At 48.7% G+C, this 17,113-nt stretch overlaps 1 long non-coding RNA gene across 1 annotated transcript in view; it reads left to right on the forward strand.

Annotated features, from left to right (window-relative positions):
• LOC144134650 (uncharacterized) overlaps positions 1-17,113 on the forward strand; it is a 96,369-nt gene that overhangs the window by 78,510 nt on the left and 746 nt on the right. The gene's annotated exons all lie outside the window — the stretch shown is intronic.

The raw sequence follows: 17,113 nt of genomic DNA on the forward strand, positions 1-17,113 counted from the left end.
ACGTCCTCTTCTACGCGCGCCCTCGTCCATCCGATCGCTACCCGGCCCCTCGACATAAGGCGCGCAAAAGCGTTCGGAGCTACTACTAGCACCTAAGTACAATTTCCCGAACGCTCTGGAAAAGAAAACTTCACCTCGGTAGACGCCGGGTCCAGGTTCAGACCCTGATTACGTGCGTTTATAACCCGAACCAAATCATCCGGCGAAACGTCCGGGTCTGCTCCAATCAACTTCACGTGTGGCCGCCTCCTTTCCGCCACCCTCACCGTCATCGCCGCGCTCGCGGGCGCACTCCCCCTCACAGCCTCCGCAAGTCTTTCCAACGACCGGCGGTCCTCCGCCAACACGGTAACTCCCAACCTCGTGTGGCGAAGGACGACGGGCCCGATACCCGCTGCTTCCTGATCGATGTTCGATTTCAACACCGCCGCCACGTCGCGAGCGGGCGTCCGGGAGGGCGCCACAGGTGTTAGAAAAGCGACGTACTGCGCGTGCTGCTCGTGGCTCACCGGCACCTCGCCTGAAGTTCCCGGAACCGACGGCGGCACAGGGTCTCCCTCCGTCCTCTTTCCTGCAGACGACGTCGTCCCGGACCTCAAAATCTCTGCAAACGTCCTGCCCGGAGGCTCCACGAGGCCAAGACGCAAACGGTCCTCGGCGAATGCGAGCCGCTCCCTTAACACCACCGCCTCCCGCCGCGCGGCTTCGGCCCCCCGCCTGGCCGCCACGAGTTCGGCCTGGGAGGCCGCCCACATGTCTCGAAGCACTTCCACACGGCCCCGGGCGTCCAAGACCAGGGCTCGCAAATCCGCCGCCTGCAGCACAACGCCCGCCACTTGCGTAGCGAGCACCGTGCGCAAAGGCAACGACAGCTTGTTGTCTGTCGTTTAATTCTGCCAAGATCTCCTGTGCCGTCACAGTGGCGCCCAGCGACGGGACCGGTTCGAAGGCCAAGCCCGTCCCCGGCACCTACCGAACCAGTCCAGCCGCCACCCGCGACGGTGACTCCGCATCAGCCGGCTTCTCCAAAAACTGAACCAGCTCGTCCGACCGCTCGCAGCCGGACACCGACCCCTGCACGTCCAAGGGACCCGGCACTCCCGAGGTCCCACCGGGAACAACACCGTCCGACGGCGGCGAGCCGGCCGCGGACCGAGGCGCTGCCACAGACGGCTTCGCGGTCGAAACCGATACAGTCACTCTGGCAAGGAGGTCGTCCCCGGCCTCCGAGAACGACGGCGAAGCGGCCGAAGCAGACGCCAAAGCGCCCGGGTCCGATGCCGCGCCCGGCGACAACCGACGAAGGGCCACCACGGGCACCGCCGCCTCTGCCGACGACTCCGAAGGAGAAGCGCCCGAAGCGCTCATGGCGGCAGCAGCGACCGGGCCCGCCCTCCAAACACCGCCGGTACGGGCGCCTCGAAAGACCCCAAAAGGGGCCCCGAGGCAGCAGCACCTCTTGTTGTTGTTGTTGTTGTCCTCACACAATGGCACATACCCACAAGGGGGATTGGCCATAACCAGGCGGTGACTATTTAAATGACCAGTTGCATGTGGCAAGCATGGGATGACCTACTAAAATTTGGATCGCACAGTTTCCGTAGCCGAGGTCGTTGCAGGAGGTTAGGGGGGTCATACAAACTAAAATTTAGGCAAAGAAGGGGTAGGGATTACTATAAGTGGCTGTAAAAACCGAAATACAGAAGCTGATAATGGGATGGGCAGGACGAAAGCTCATGATGGTAGACGTTTTGATTCTAGGAGATAATTTTGAACGGCAGAGCAAACATTCCCATTGGTATGGCCAGGCATAGAAGCGCCAAGAGACAGAACAACCGCAGAAGACAGGCGCAAACTGAGATTATGTATTGGAACTTCTAATAGTCGCCTCCTAATCGATGAGTAGCGACGGCAAAAAAGAAGAAAGTGCTCTATTGTTTCCGGCTCCGCACAGTACGGACACAATGGGGAGATCGCCAGACCAGGCCTGTAGAGGTAAAAATTTAGTTGCGGCACCCGGCAACGAAGCCTCGTGAAGGAAACTTCAAGATTGCGCGATCGCCAGACTGAGCTTCTCCAAGGGAACAGTAGGTGCTGAAAGTCGTCCAAGGAAGTAAGCGCTGATGCGCCCAATTCGTTCATTACAGTGTACCGTCGAAAGCGTGCCGCCGTGATGTAAGCAGTTGTTGGAAGCGGGTCAACAATCGGTCCACTCAGGGCTGCCTTCGCTAAAGCATGAGCTGATTCTTTTAATAGAACCCCCCTGTGCCCAGGAACCCAAAGAAATCGAATTGATGTGATGTGTGGAGGTGGAGGGATCAGGAATTTTAGTATCCGAAAGAGCTGCGATTCAGTGGACGCCGAGAGGGAAGTGCATAAAAATAACGAGTCCGTAATTATTATTACTGCTGATAAAGAAATTGGTACCTTGCGCAGAGCGAGAACCACTGCTAGAAACTCAGCCAGATAGATAGGAGTGAAATCTTGGAGACGGAGAGAAAAAGACCAGTCAAGGGACTGGGAGTAAATACCTACACCTGCCTTTTCTGCACACACCGAGCCATCAGTCGCAATTGCAACATGTGAGCTGAAGGTCGACAAATAACCCTGCAACATACCATTTAACCATGAGAAAGGCAGTAATTTTGCATTACATGGATAAATGTCATCGTAGATGATAGACACAGTTGCGGGGATGGACTGCACCGGAACAGTTTCAGGTATTCGCACGTTCAGTGGGCTCAGCAAAGATTCAACGAAACAGATTTGGGGAGTTTGAAGGCGAGACCATCCGACACCCAAAAACTCCGCTCGCTGCCCTAGGAAGATCAACTCGGATGCATGCTGCTCCGAGTCGCAAAACTTTAAAAACGTTTGTACTGTCAAAAGGCGAAACCTTGCAGTAAGAGACGGCACCCGCGCTTCCAGATACAAAACATTGTTTGCCACGTATTTAGGGAGACCCAAACACAGGCGCAGAGCTTCTCGCTCTAAGAGCAGAAGTGGGGGCAGTTTGTATGCAGCTGCTCCAGAAAACAAAACGCAACCGAATTCCAAGATTGGCCGGATATACATTTTGTAAATCAGCAGAAGAGCATGTCTGCGCATACCGCAGCGAGGGCTACTCATCCATCGCAGAAGGCCTACCGCCCGAATCCCTTTCCCAGCAACCTGATCTATATGTGACCGCCAAGAGAGAGAGGAGTCATAAGTTACCCCGAGATACTTTAGGGAACGTACCTGAGGAATGACATGATGACGATAAGACAATGAAATGTGTACCTGTTGAGTGACCGGAAAAGGTAACAAAGCGCACTTGTTTACATTAAGACTTAAGTGTAATTCAGATAACCATCGGTCAAGGGAATTTAAATATGACTGTAAAACCATATACACAGAATGTAAATCACTCGCAGCAGCAAATAAACCTATATCGTCTGCATACACGTACGTAGTCACGTCAGGGGAAGTCGGAATCGAACTGAGTAAGAGGTTGAATAGAACAGGGGAGAGCTGCACCTTGAGGCACACCTCTAGATTGATGAAATTTCCTTGTAGAAACTCCGCGTTGACAACAATAAAATTCTCTGTCAGCCAGGAAAGCTGACACCCATTCCACAAAATAACTTGGCAAGCCCAGAGCCCCGTAGTCTGTACATCAGAGGCGGTCGAGAAAACCAGCTCCGCGTTCTTCCTCCTCTTCCCTGTCAGGCCGCAATGAAAAGCGGCCGCGCCCAAGGCCAGGCCCGCAAAAGGCACGCAGCCAGAAAACCGCAATAAAGCGGTCAAAAAGGCCTCCGGCAACAGGTCCAGAAGCCCACCGGAGACCGCCGCAACCAGGACCAGAACCCCGGAAAGGGCCCGGCAACAGGAACGGCAGCGGCTCCCGCAGCAAGGCACCCGTCCGAGGCCAAAACCGCAAAAAGCGGCAAAAACCGCCAAAAGCGGTCGAGTTCACCGGCAGCAGACTGGGGATCGCCAGAAAACCGCCAGAACCAGGTCCACAGGGCACCCAGGACCCCGGCAGCAGCAGGAGACAGGGCAGGGCAGGCAGGCAAGGCGCTAGCCAGAGACCCAGGCAGGAGCTCCAAAAAACGTGTCCGCTCAGTCTGGAAGCCGCTGTCAGAATGGATCGACGTCACCCATGCGACCCCATCTTTGGTGTTGATGGGGTTGAGATGGAGGGTGGCGGAGACGATCAGTCTGTTGGAGCACCGGCACGTTGAACTGCACTTTGGTGCGGGCTCGGCGCCGAGGGAAAGACGACTGACGTACCGGGGATGTTATACAAAAGAACATTATTTAAAGGATTGAGCAAATTATGTACCATAACTACCTGAGGGGTACGAAATCTGGGCCAGTGGACTTCCTTAGGTACGTCTTAACAGTTGGGGAGGCCAAGGCACAACCGAAGGGCTTTCTGCTCCAAAAGAACGAGCGGACGAATTTTGTAAGCAGCTGTACCAGGAAACAGCACAGATCCAAATTCCAGAAGAGGGATTACTTAATTTACTCAACATGCCCACAGCACGAGCCCCTTTCGCGGCGAAATGGTCAATGTGAGAGCGCCATGTGAGGCTGTCATCATAAATGACACCAAGATATTTTAATGATTTAACTTTTTGTCGCTGGTAACTGAGAGACAGACGAACAGGATCTTTCATTTGAAAAACAAGTACAGCGCACTTGCTTACATTTAAGTTGAGACTTAAGTCACACAACCAACTTTCAAGCAAATTCTGGTACGATTGAAGGCGCATATAGAGAATGTGGACGACATTGTATTTTTCACTGCTGAAGCTGACATTCATAGACGTACGTGCGAATGTTTTGATGGCTGAGAATAGAGCTCATTAGAATATTAATGAGCACAGGCAACAAGTCTGCCCATTGTGGAACACCTTTGTATTGTTTATATCATCCATAATTCACACCATTTACAAAAAAACACATACACGTACAAAAACTGTCTGTTTTCAAAGAACGCAGATATCCACGCAAGTAAGTAATTCGGAAACTGCAAAGTATGTAATCTTTGCAATAATATGTAGTGTTTTACGCTGTCATAAGCTTTGGCTACATCTAAAGTCACCAATGCAGCATGCATTTTTTGATGCCGCGCAAGATGACGACTCTCAAGATCGGTGTAAGAGTTCCATATAAAACATTTTGGCGGAAACCAATTTGACAGGGACTAAAGGATATTATTGCGGTCCACTTACTTCGAAACACGTAGGAGTAGGACGCAATAGGCACCACCATTGTAGGAGCAATTGTGTAGGAGCTTCTTCCATGCAGCCTTTTTGCGTCTGGAATCTCGTGAGCAATCTGCATTGCACCATCTAGCTGAAGCTTTCCCTCTTGTACGTACCAACACTTCGGACTTCTTTCGGCATTCCTCTCCAGCCAAGCATATGCCTTTTGCTGTAAGCTCTTCGGCAGAATTAACCGCTGAAGCAAGGGTGGAGCGCAAAGAGGACTGAAACTGGTCATAGCTGATATATGAGCTCAAATGAGAGCACGCCTGACTGAGTTAAGCGGCAGTTAACATAAAAAACGATAGGTATGAGATCGCTAGCTGTACCAGAATCCACAGCCGACCAATTGAGTACAGGAACACAAGAGCTGGTGAACGTTAACTTTAACACAGATCGAATTTGTGCGCGGAGAAATGTCGCCGAACCTGAATTCATACACGAAAGGTTGTTATCAGTAACCCAATCCCAAAGGCGCTTACCACAGAAATCTGTCTTAAAGCCCCATGGCACATGAGGAGAATTAGTCAACTGCCTTCTGACAATTAAGGAGCAGGAGATCTAGCAGCCTGGTATCCTGCACACCGCAAGGAAAATAAACATTTACTAATGAAAACGGGGAGCAACCATGAAATTTCAGCCTAAAGCCAATAATTCAGTCTACAGTAGAGGACTGAAAAGTAATCTTAGCCCTGTGACAAAATTTAGAATAAACTGGTACGAGTAAGCCTCCTCCTCTTCACTGACGATCTTGTCGAAATGAAGAATAATTGTGCAAATGGAAGTGTTTTTCAGATGTAAGCCAAGTTTACTGTAAAATAACTATGTCTGAATTATGTTGAGATATAAGGTACAGCAAGTCTGTTGAAGCTTAAAGAAGTGACCGACAGTTCCACTGGAGAACTCTTAACACCCCTATGGTGGAGAAATCCGGGCAGCAGCAACTGCCTGCGCTATAATAATTTCTTTTGGCTTAGAGTCGCAAGGTTGACTTGCAAGGGGATCTACAAGGAAGATAGGGGCCATGCTTTGATTTCTGAGGGGCAGGCAGTACCCGCAAAAGTGGCAATAACCGTTTCAGTTGGCACCCGCTCATTGTTCACCTCCCGGCTACAGCGATACATAGCAACAACACTCGCTGCAGAGAGAAGGTAGAGGGTCTCAGCTAATTTTGTGCAGGCCAGATGAGACGGAATGAAGCTGTTTACCGAAAGAGACCCAAAAAATAAGATTGTTTACGCACGACAGGTCTGGTGAATCCCGCCACAGAATCTCGCCTTGTACAAACTGCCTTACCCCAGTGATTGACTCATAAAGGGAAACGGCTGCCTGGAGAGCAGCTCGAACAGGCCCTGGATGGTTCGTTTTGATAGAACCACCATCCTTTTTCACCAGCGGCAGAGGAATTCTGTGGACGCCGGAGCGTTGAGCTTCCAGAGGCATCTCATGAGGCAGTAGGGAAGCCGACCAGGGGACCTTTCCTGGCCGGGAGACGGCATAGACATTACCCCACACAAGAAAAAAGGAGCAAAGGTACAGGGGGAAAAGGAAAACAGGACCAGCCGCCCAATCCCTCCCTACTTCGGCTACCTAGCTGTTAAGAGACTAGCCAAGGACACGCCATGTGGAGCGGTGAAGAGGTCCAGCGGTTGTGCTCTCTCTTCTGTCTTCATCGTTTACGCTGCTGCAGTTTTCCTAAATTCGAATATCCTTCTCCAAACTTCACCTTAGATGAAGGCAGCGTCTTGGCACACCTACCTTTTAAAGAAAGGCGTCGCCAACCCGAAGAGGATTCTGTTTTTTAAGGGCTCCTGTCCTGATGAGGCAGACTCTGCAGTGTCCCCAACAGTGTCGGCGAGTTGAGGTTGCCTTCTTAGCTACAGACGCTGCCGCACCATCGGCAGTGGAAGCAGCAGAGGTTGGTAGCTGACAACTTCACCAACACCACACTGCTGCCAGTGAGCTGTGTGCATGTAAACTTACTCGTCATGCTGCAGCAGAGAGTCGACAGTCTCGATTGATTGATTCATTGAACAACTTTTATGTTCAACAGAAAAGACGTTTCTCCCCACCTCCGGCACGCAGACCTGGGATACGGGGAGTTGCACGTCCGCGTTTAGAAGCTGGCTGGCAGTCCTTGACTGGTATCGGCTTCTTCTGCCAGATGGATGGTAGTGCGCTGGAGCACAGGGTCCGGCTTCTTAGCAGGGTCTCCCAGGCTTCTCTGGCGGGCAAAATACAGTCTGAGCATCTATCCAGCGACCTCAACTATGTGTACCATACCGTGTTTATAAATGTAGCCGGCTCCACGCGACAGCTTCTCTACTATTTAATATTGGGTCTGGTGGGGGTTCTACGTCCCCCACTCAATTTGTACGTCCAAATTTGTACGTCCCAATTGGTAATGGTCAACAATTTTTCCTTGTAATTCTGCAGGCGCTCCTCTTTCCGCCTGTGCTCAGCGGGTGCTTCGGCACCTCGGCCTCTGCCAAGCGAGCGAGGCCTCGGCCTCGGCCGAGAGAGCCGAGGCTCTGGAGCTCAGGTTCCGTAATATAGAGATAGCCGACGTAGCCTATGTTGATGCGGCGGGTGGCTGGACGGGAGCGGCAGTAGCTTCGGTCGTCAATGGCCAAGGGGCTTCAGTCTCCACGGCAGCTATCCGAGGGCGCAACATAGAGACGGCGGAGCAAGTTGCTCTAGAGCTCGCCTGTGAAGCAGGATCTCGCCGGAAGTGGCCATGATCCTTAGCCAACAATCGACAGCCTCGATGACTACTGAGTGACGTGTGCGCGGTCATATGTGCTCGATGGCCTCCGGCTGGCAGGTAGCCCTTTAAGCACACACGGATGGCCAACAAAGAGTTGGGGCGGCGTCAGCCAGCGTCCCTGTCATTGAAGTAAAATGACTCATCCTCACAATTGTCGGTGCTGCGCAAAATGCAGATAAAGCAGTGCTTGAAGCCAGGTCCGTCGTATGTACGCTGTATATGCTGTCGGCCTCTCAAGCTAAATAGACCTCCTTTTTTTACTGTTTGCCCAAGAAGAGTTCCTCTTTTCGGCATGGCGTTACGCCTCTCTCGGCTAACAAAGGCTCGACGCCTTAGTGGGCGTCAGTGTCGTCGCCTGCGTTTGTCGACGTTGAGCTGGATGGTGAAGAGAGTCCTAAACCGTCTTGTAGTCACTTCTTACAGACACTTTCTTTTTATAGACAAGTCCTAGCGCTCACAAAAAAGTAACTGTATTTCGGCGAGCCAGTCGATATGAATGAAACACCCGTCACAATGCAGATTACTTCCGAGAGTGCGAGTCGTTGCAAGAGCCCGAAAAGCGCGAATCAACAGCTAAAATTCGCGTGTCCGTATCGCTGGCCTAAAGAATGGTTAAGTCAGCTTTATCAGCTGCGCAGCCAATTATTAACGTAACTTTACCGCACCCATGTCCGAAGCCAGGTTTGAAATGATCATCATGTTTGAGGCGTTGCAGGCCTTTCAGCACCAGTGCGGTTCGTTTTGAGCATTGCGCTAAGATGGTGTCGTTATTGCGACGAATTTTGCGACGGCGGGGCTCCCTGTTAAGCCACCAATTCCCCAGCATTGCAGGAAGCATTTCTTAACAGTTGCGAGTTCACTTGTTGCGCATACAGCGCGCACCCGCTTCCTTTGCTTGCTACATCTAGTATCTATAGTGCGACGCCGCCTATGCATTTGCTCACCGCCAGCTGGGACATAGAAAGACTGTATTCGCTAATGAATGACTGACGCTTCGATGGTGAGCGCCATCTCCTCTCTGCGAACTTCCACCTCACCAAGCTCTCCGAGGGTCTGAAGCGGCGCCGAAAGTGTTAGTCCGGCGTCGCAAGTGGTTCTCGATGACTACGCGCACATTACTCGGCGCGGTTCGTGATAAATCAAGGTAAACCTTGGTAGTGAGTGTTGACAGCGTTTCACACAGAATAGCTGCTGCTGGAGTGCTGGAGTGATTCAGCTTGTTTTTATCCATATTACCAACGGGTTTGAGCAGTGGGCACTCCTCGCAATATGCTTTTCTTCAAAATCATCTGCGTCTAGAACGTTGCCATCGCCAATGACCACAATGAACGCCGACAGCTTTCGCTTTGTGTATCCTGGATTAGCTGAGAGAGAGAAAAAATCTTTTGGTGGAGAGGAATTGATGGCGCTTTGACTACAAGGCATGACAGGTAGATCAAAATCCGATGTATTACACAAAATCTGATGTATCACGTGATTCAGCACAACATTCGAGAGATTGCTAGGCTGCACGGCTGCGTTGCCGCGCCAGTTAAAAAAAATTGGACTGGACGCTAAAGCTCCGCCTTAACCGCATGAATTTTTTTCAGCCGCATGAATTTTTTTCGTTTAAAAAATTACAGTGGCTTTAATTAGCGTCTAAAGAAATTTGCCATCTTTATTTTTCATAAAAAATTATCTCGTTGCTGAATTGTAGCGAAGTATAGTCATGTATCGTATAGACCTCCTTCACCCCGCGACGTCACAAAGATGCGGTGGCGCTGATGTCAGGAGCGACTTTCGCATGGTAGGCAAAACAAGCTACGGCCAGCCAGTGCCAACCGCAGCTACTGCAGCTACCGGCGGCTCTATATCATGCAGCAGCATGTATTGATCAGCTGCGTCACTGTTCTATCCACGTAGTACCATAAAAGGAAATTTAAATTAGCCCCGATAGGCTTCTCGCGATAAATACCGCATTAGTAAACTGGCTAACGCGGAATGGGCCGCGGTAGTAAAGCGCGAAGCCTGGGATTCGATCGGCACTGTCACTCAATGTACTTAATAGCATGCAAGTTACTGCGTTCATTCACCTGAACATCAGCATAGTACGCTTATAACTGCGCAAGGAAAAAAAGCACGTAATGTAGCTGCGCACGCATTTATCACCTTGAGCCGGTGTGCTCAGGGCTCCCGCCGGCAGGTTCACTCGCCCCCAAGGAATGCGTTCTTTTGTTAATAGCACAGCATGTTTTAATGGAAAGTTTTATGGCATTTGATATTTACTAGAAAGTGTTTCTTAATATGAAAGACGTAATTATTTGATTCGAGTAGAAAGAAGTCTGGTAAGTTCATGCGCGGTCACGTTCGCGTACCTTAAGTGTGCTAAAAGCCACATGCTTTTTCATTGCACCTTGTATGTGTAATGTTTCATGATGTATTCCATGACCGTGAAGCTTGTTTGGAAAGAAGCAGCAGCAGCCGTGCTACTAAAAGACGTGTCGAGATTGAGAGGGGGCGCGACAATGAAAAGTATTTTCGTTATTTATGCACGTGATATGAAACTATATTTGGTGCAAATATGAAATTGCTACGCTAGTTTCAGTAATGCCTTTTATTTTTAGCTATACCTGGTGCAGTTCTTGGGTAATTATAATTAACACCCTCGTCAAGTAACCTCAAGGTCTTAACTAATTGAGTAGAAAGTGCGCAAATTTTTTATGCCAGCATGTTCACAAAGATCTGTTTTGTATATGACGCTATTACTTATTTTTTTTAGATGATCATGTATTTATGCATGCATTGTTACGTGAAAACTTTTCTTACAAAAAAAAACGTACGTAATACTGCACGTGTAGGAAAAAAATTCGAGAGATAAATTACACTCCTCAACGTCTCAGGAATCGTCTCAGGAATAGAACCATTTTATTTTCATGCGTTACGAAATTACGAAGGTGTGAGTGATGGCAATAGCAGAAAACGTGAAAGTTCAGAAAACGAACCTTATAATTAACGTTTATTAATTTCCTCGTTTTTGGCCTCTTCGCTTCCGCTTTGGTCAAAGAAATGCGGCCCTGAACTCAAAGAAAGCCTCAAAGGAATTACGTCACAATTTTCGACGACACCGCATCTCGAAAGCGTACTTTATAAATTTCTAGTGAATATTTTGCTATAATTTTTCGTCACGAAACAGGACACCCCAGGGCAAAGAAAATAAATTGCAAAAATCAAAATTTTTCACCAAATCGACCAGTTTAACAAGGGGAGAAGTCGGCCTGGCTGGTGCGTGATCCTGCGGATAAAAACAGCGCTTAAGCGGGACAGCTAGAGGAGAATAAGGACACGACGCTGTCCCCACTTTTCGCACAGCACGACACCTACGTATGTCAACAGATGGTGAGCGCACGTCTGCTCCGCCAAAAGATCGCCAGCACATCCTGTCACTACTGTCCCGAAGCAAAATCATTCTGGCTAGAGCAGAGTGTCAAAAACTTCCTATTTTATTCAATGCCTAGCGTAGAAATCAACGGCAGAAACGCTTTCTGTTTACCACTAACCATATATACAATACACAGTGGCGAACTATTTCTCTGAATACACCGCACGTGGCCAACGCGAGCTCGTGTAGTTCAAGAAATTACTAAGCTGTAAACATCCACCATTGCTGTGATTCGCAGAAACTGAAAACGCACCTACAAGCCTTGAAAACCCGCGCTCAACACCTCTGCGCGACGACAATCCCTGGCCTTTTGCCTACCACGAGCCCGCTCGCTAATGCAGCGCCACCTCGTTTGTTTACAAACATGCAGGATGTCTATATGATACGCCGTTCGTTTAGGGGTACTTGCCAAGAAGAATTACATTACTGAACCACAGAATGGAACATTTTTGAAGAAAAATGTATTTTTAAAGAGGAGCCAGCCCTTTCAGGCTCTTAAAATATGTGACTATAGCCCCCGCGGTATCTCTACACCTCTCTTATTTGTTGAAATGCGCTCTCAACTTTACGCATCTAGGCAAAACGGTAAGCGACCTTCAAATTCCTCACAAAGATGACTTCATCTGTTATCTTTGAAAGAATGACTAGCGAAATAGTTGTAGTCGACCAAACCTCTGTGCCGCCTTTCCTGTATGCAAAAACAGGCGCTACCCATGTGTTGACCAGTCTCTATAAAATGTGTGCTCTTTCTCAGTCCTAACAGAATAAGCGTAGGCATTGCCGTAGCCTTTGGCTGTGTAGGTTTAGTAACTTGTTCTTGTTTCCGAGTGCATGCGTGTCGGTCAGGTATTTCGCGTGATGGCAGTCATAGGAAATGAAAGTGGCGGTGAAAAACATTTATTTATGATTAAATGCCAAGCTCCTTACAGATAATAGGAGGGGTCCGTAGTCCGGGAGCCCCCTGGCTTCCGCGACAGTTCTGGCCCCAGTGACGAGGACGCTCTGGCTCTCTCTAACGTAGAGCAGCCGAGCAGGGCAGCCTCCCAGCTCTTTCGTGTAGGTGAGGGGAAAAGGTGGTAAACAGGGTTAGAGGGGCATGCCTACACCATGTGGTACACGTCCAAAAACGCGCACCCTCAGTGCGGGCACTCCCCGCTGAAAGCCAGATTAAAATATTGCAGCGCTGCCGGGCACTATACCGTGTTGGTATATAAGCAAAGAAGCCAACGCTCCTCGCTTTTGGCTAGCCATTTCGCAGGGGGATGAAAGTGGCTATGCTGTGTTTGATATAACAATTATTTTTTTTTTGTAAGTGATAGCCGGATAAGGTTCTGATACCTTAGGCGGTGAGTCGATGCCCGCTGGTTGAGCGCGCGGGCTGAGTCGTCTGCAGCCTCGTTTCCCTACAGTCCTGCATGTCCTGCATGACGACACGCGTGTCCGGGCGATCCCGGAACTCACATCTATTTAAAATTTTGGCGGCGCGATAAGATATGCGTCTTTCTTCTAGATTCCGACAGGCTTTCTGGGAGTTATCATAACCAGGGAGTCTGGTTCTGGAGCGGCGAGTGCTATGAACGATTGCTGCTGACAAAATATTCCGAGATGTTGAGCAGGGTAGTGGAGCTACGGCAGTCGATAGGGGCCCTACTTGCGATATAATCGAAGAAGAGGCAAATGAAGAAAGCCAAAGTTCTTCCCGCGCTCCACTGCAACGGCGCACTTTAGTCTCTTCAAAATTTTGCCACAGGGCTATGGTATCTTTTGAACAAATGTCTCCTGACTGTGAGATTTTGGCACTAGACTTTGTACTTCCTGGGTGCTCTCCATTTTCAATAGCAAATTGTTATTTCCCCAATGGAGTCCAGGATGTTAGACGTCTGGACTTGTTACTCGCTAACTGTAAAAATCCAGTTCTCGTGGCTGGGGACTTCAATTCTCACCATGTGTCGGGGGTTTAGGACTAATACATGCGGCAAGCGCCTATGGGACTGGGTTTCTGATGACAACCTGATGTGCTTAAATTCAGGATCGGCCACTTATCTTCGCTCACACACTCAATCTGTTTTAGATCTCACGTTCATTAGTCCTGGAATTGGCGTAACGAATTGGTCGACTGTTGATAGCGGCACCTCAAGTGACCATATACCTATTCATTTTGATATCATATGTCGTGTAACTGCGGCGTATTCTCAGTTGCGGTCACATGTAAATTATGACAGATTTCAGACGGCGTTGCGCTCTGCCCTTGCTTCAGTGTCTATCATCGCCGAGGCCCACCAGTCAGCAAGCATATGTCTGGCTATAGAGGAAAGCCTTAAAAAGTCGCAGTTCCTGGTGAGGCCAACAAAAGGGAATTCTTCTATCTGGTGGGATGCGGACTGTACAAGAGATTACAGGCGGAGGAAGGCAGCATGGAAAAAGCTTCTTCATAACCAATGCCCGAATAACTGGAGTGATTATAAATTTATTGCAGCCACCTTTAAACGAACAGTTTCTTGCGCAAAGGAAAAATATGACTCAGAACACTACGATTATCTTTCAAAGGCGGGCACTCGATGTGCACTATTTGGTTTTCTACAGTCTAGGAAACAGCTCATGCCCTCTCATAATTTTCAGTCATTATTTATGTCACCTGAAGAAGCTTTCCAAGCGGTTGAATTAATTGCCACAAGCCTGCAAAAGCGGTTCTCGTCTACTACCTTTGCGCCCAATGTTGTTTACACCAGTCGTGCCAAATGATAATGCCTCACAAGTAAATCTATCAGAGCTTTCACAAGTTGTCCAGAGATTGCCAGCTGCTGCTCCTGGTCCTGATGGTGTTACTACAAAGATGCTCAAGATTCTCTTTGAAGAGTCTCCCAACTCTTTATTGCACCTAATAAACTACTCTCTCATACACGCTTGGATACCTTCTGAGTGGAAGCTGTCCAAGGTGATCCCTTTACTTAAAAATCAGGGTGGAGGCTATGAATTGGATAATATTAGGCCAATTTCTTTAACATCAAACGTGGTACTAATTCGGGTGTCAGCCATTGTGGACCGCAAAACTATACTCAGCCCGTGCCAACTCGGTTTCCGGCCACGGTGTTCGATATGGAATGTACATGCTGATCTTGAGAGCGGAATTCTCCTTGCTCGTCGTCAACGCCTGGTCGCGGCTTTGGTTACGTTAGACATCGCCAAAGCTTACGACAGTGTAGAACACTCCATCCTGATACATAGGCTACAGTCTCTTCAATTTCCAGATTATATAGTTGCATGGATATCTGGATTTCTTTATAACAGGGAATTCTTTTGCATCCATAATGGTGTTCATTCAGAGAGGTACAGACAAACGCGAGGTGTACCGCAAGGAGCTGTTCTTTCTCCGGTGCTCTTTAATATTCTGTTGAGCTGAATTCCTCTCCACCGCCATGTACGCACTTACGTCTATGCGGACGACATTGCGTTTTTTGCTGCTGCGCCGGATATACATTCCCTGTATGTTCTGTTGCAGTCATATCTGAATACACTTGAGCACTGGTTGAGCGCATTACACCTGAAGTTAAATGTTGGCAAGTGCGCCACCCTTGTTTTCCCTCTATACACTCCTTTAGTGCTCTCTCTCACTTGCCAGTTAAAAATAATACCGCAGGTTCAATCCCTAAAATACTTAGGCATCATTTATGACAACAAAACTCACCTGGCGACCTCACATTGACCATGTCGCGGCGAAAGGGGCTCGTGCCGTGGGCATGTTACCGAGATTATGTCGTCACCGGTGCGGCATGCGCAGAAATGCGCTATTAATGATCTACATAATGTATGTTAGGCCAATTTTAGAATTTGGATCAATGTTGTTTTCAGGCTCGGCTACATATAAACTTCGTCCTCTCGTCCTTTTAGAGAGGGAAGCACTTTGCATGTGCCTCGGCCTTCCAAATTTTGTGGCTACCAACGTGCTGTACCTCGAAGCCCACATTCCGTCTCTTTTATCACGACTTCATTTTCACGACCTCAGGATCTATGAACCCAATTTCCACCGTTCCCAAAGCATTTTCTGCTGTCAGCAGACCTACTTTTTTGGGGTCCCCTGGCCTCGTTTCAATTCCCCTCACGTAGTGTTTGTGCAAAGATTACTTCAGCCTTTAGATGTAAACATTTATGATATCCATCCTGCGCTTCGCAATGGGCCCGCTGTCCTCATTGTTTTCGACGACATATTCCCAAAAAATGCAAAACTTTTGCCACCGAGTATTCTAAATGGTCTACTAGAAGATCATCTGAGGACCCTACCTACAGATATAGCAATAGCCACTGACGCATCGCAATGCAATGAAAAAGCAGGTGTGGGAATATTTTGCTCGCATTTAGACTGGTCCTTTTCACTGCGCCTTCCAGATTTCGCCCCTATTTTTCAAGCAGAGTTTCTAGCAGTTGTACTTGCTCAACCAAGGCTAGACACCTCTATTACAGCAGTTGCAGTAATTACTGATTTTTTGTGTTTGTCCCTCGCTGCACATGTTGACGGTCCCATTTTGACAACTTTCTTATACCTACTTCCTCCGCATTTGAGCCTTCTTCTTTAGTATGGGTTCCCGGTCACAGCAGTGTGGCAGTAAATGAGATTGCTTACAATCTCGCAAGGACTTCCCTCAGCGGCCCCGTGTTGCCAATCATCCCGGCTACAGGCTATATTACAGCATCTAGATTTCGGCGACGTGCGTTTTTAAGCACGAAGACACAACACTTTTAACATCGGCGGATTATGAGCACCTTAATTATTATTGGAACAGGAAAATTTGTTGCTCTCGGCCAGCTTGAAGTACCACTGACGAGGCTGCGCTGCCGCATATCCCCTCTAATTTTCTATTTACACAAGTCGGGTTTGGCGCTCTCTCCCCTTTGTGCATTTTGCCGTGAGCGTGAATCTATAGAACATTTTTGGCTGTATTGTCGCCGATTCAACTCTCTGAGAAAAAGGTTGCTGGAGGAGCACTTGCAGCATCTTGGCCTTAGTTTGAGCAGCCCGCTCTTGCTATCATTTGGCGCCACCACATTTGGATTCAGCCACAGATCTGTTTGTACATTACATTTTGACTTAATCATTATGATTTATTCCCTCTCTATATTATTCTTACAATTTTGAAATCAAAACTCTCATACCTTTTCTGTTCATGAGGAAGAATTCACCGGTGTTGCGCTCCCACGTGCTTTTCCTTTTTATTATCTGCGTTGTGGTGAATAGCCACCCGATTCTTGGCCGATACCCCAGTGTGGGTATGTGTCATCTTTTGATAGGCTAACAACAACAACAACAACGGCGCTTTGAGAAGCTGCGCCATCCGTAAGTTGAGGAACTCATACTTGCAGAATATCTGCTCTTTCATTGTTTATCTTGGTATCGAAGTTCTGGTTTTTTATGCTTTAAAGAGATCTGCTTTTTCCTGCACAACAGCCGCTGGCATCAGCTGCCAGACCAGTAGAAGGAGCACACTGATTATCAAAGTCAGCCGTTCCTGCAAAGGTACTTGCACCAATGGCGCCGATTGTTCTGTATGGTCTCCTCTTCGTCGTATTCATGAGTTCATGGCCTACCTGGTGCCAGTCAAGATCCTTGTCGGCATGGTGCTCACAGACACCTTCTTGACGGCAGGGGCTTCCATGTTCGATGCGGCCTTCTGCGCCTCG

This window comes from Amblyomma americanum, chromosome 5, assembly GCF_052857255.1.
Source record: "Amblyomma americanum isolate KBUSLIRL-KWMA chromosome 5, ASM5285725v1, whole genome shotgun sequence".
Classification (NCBI taxonomy): Eukaryota; Metazoa; Arthropoda; class Arachnida; order Ixodida; family Ixodidae; genus Amblyomma; species Amblyomma americanum.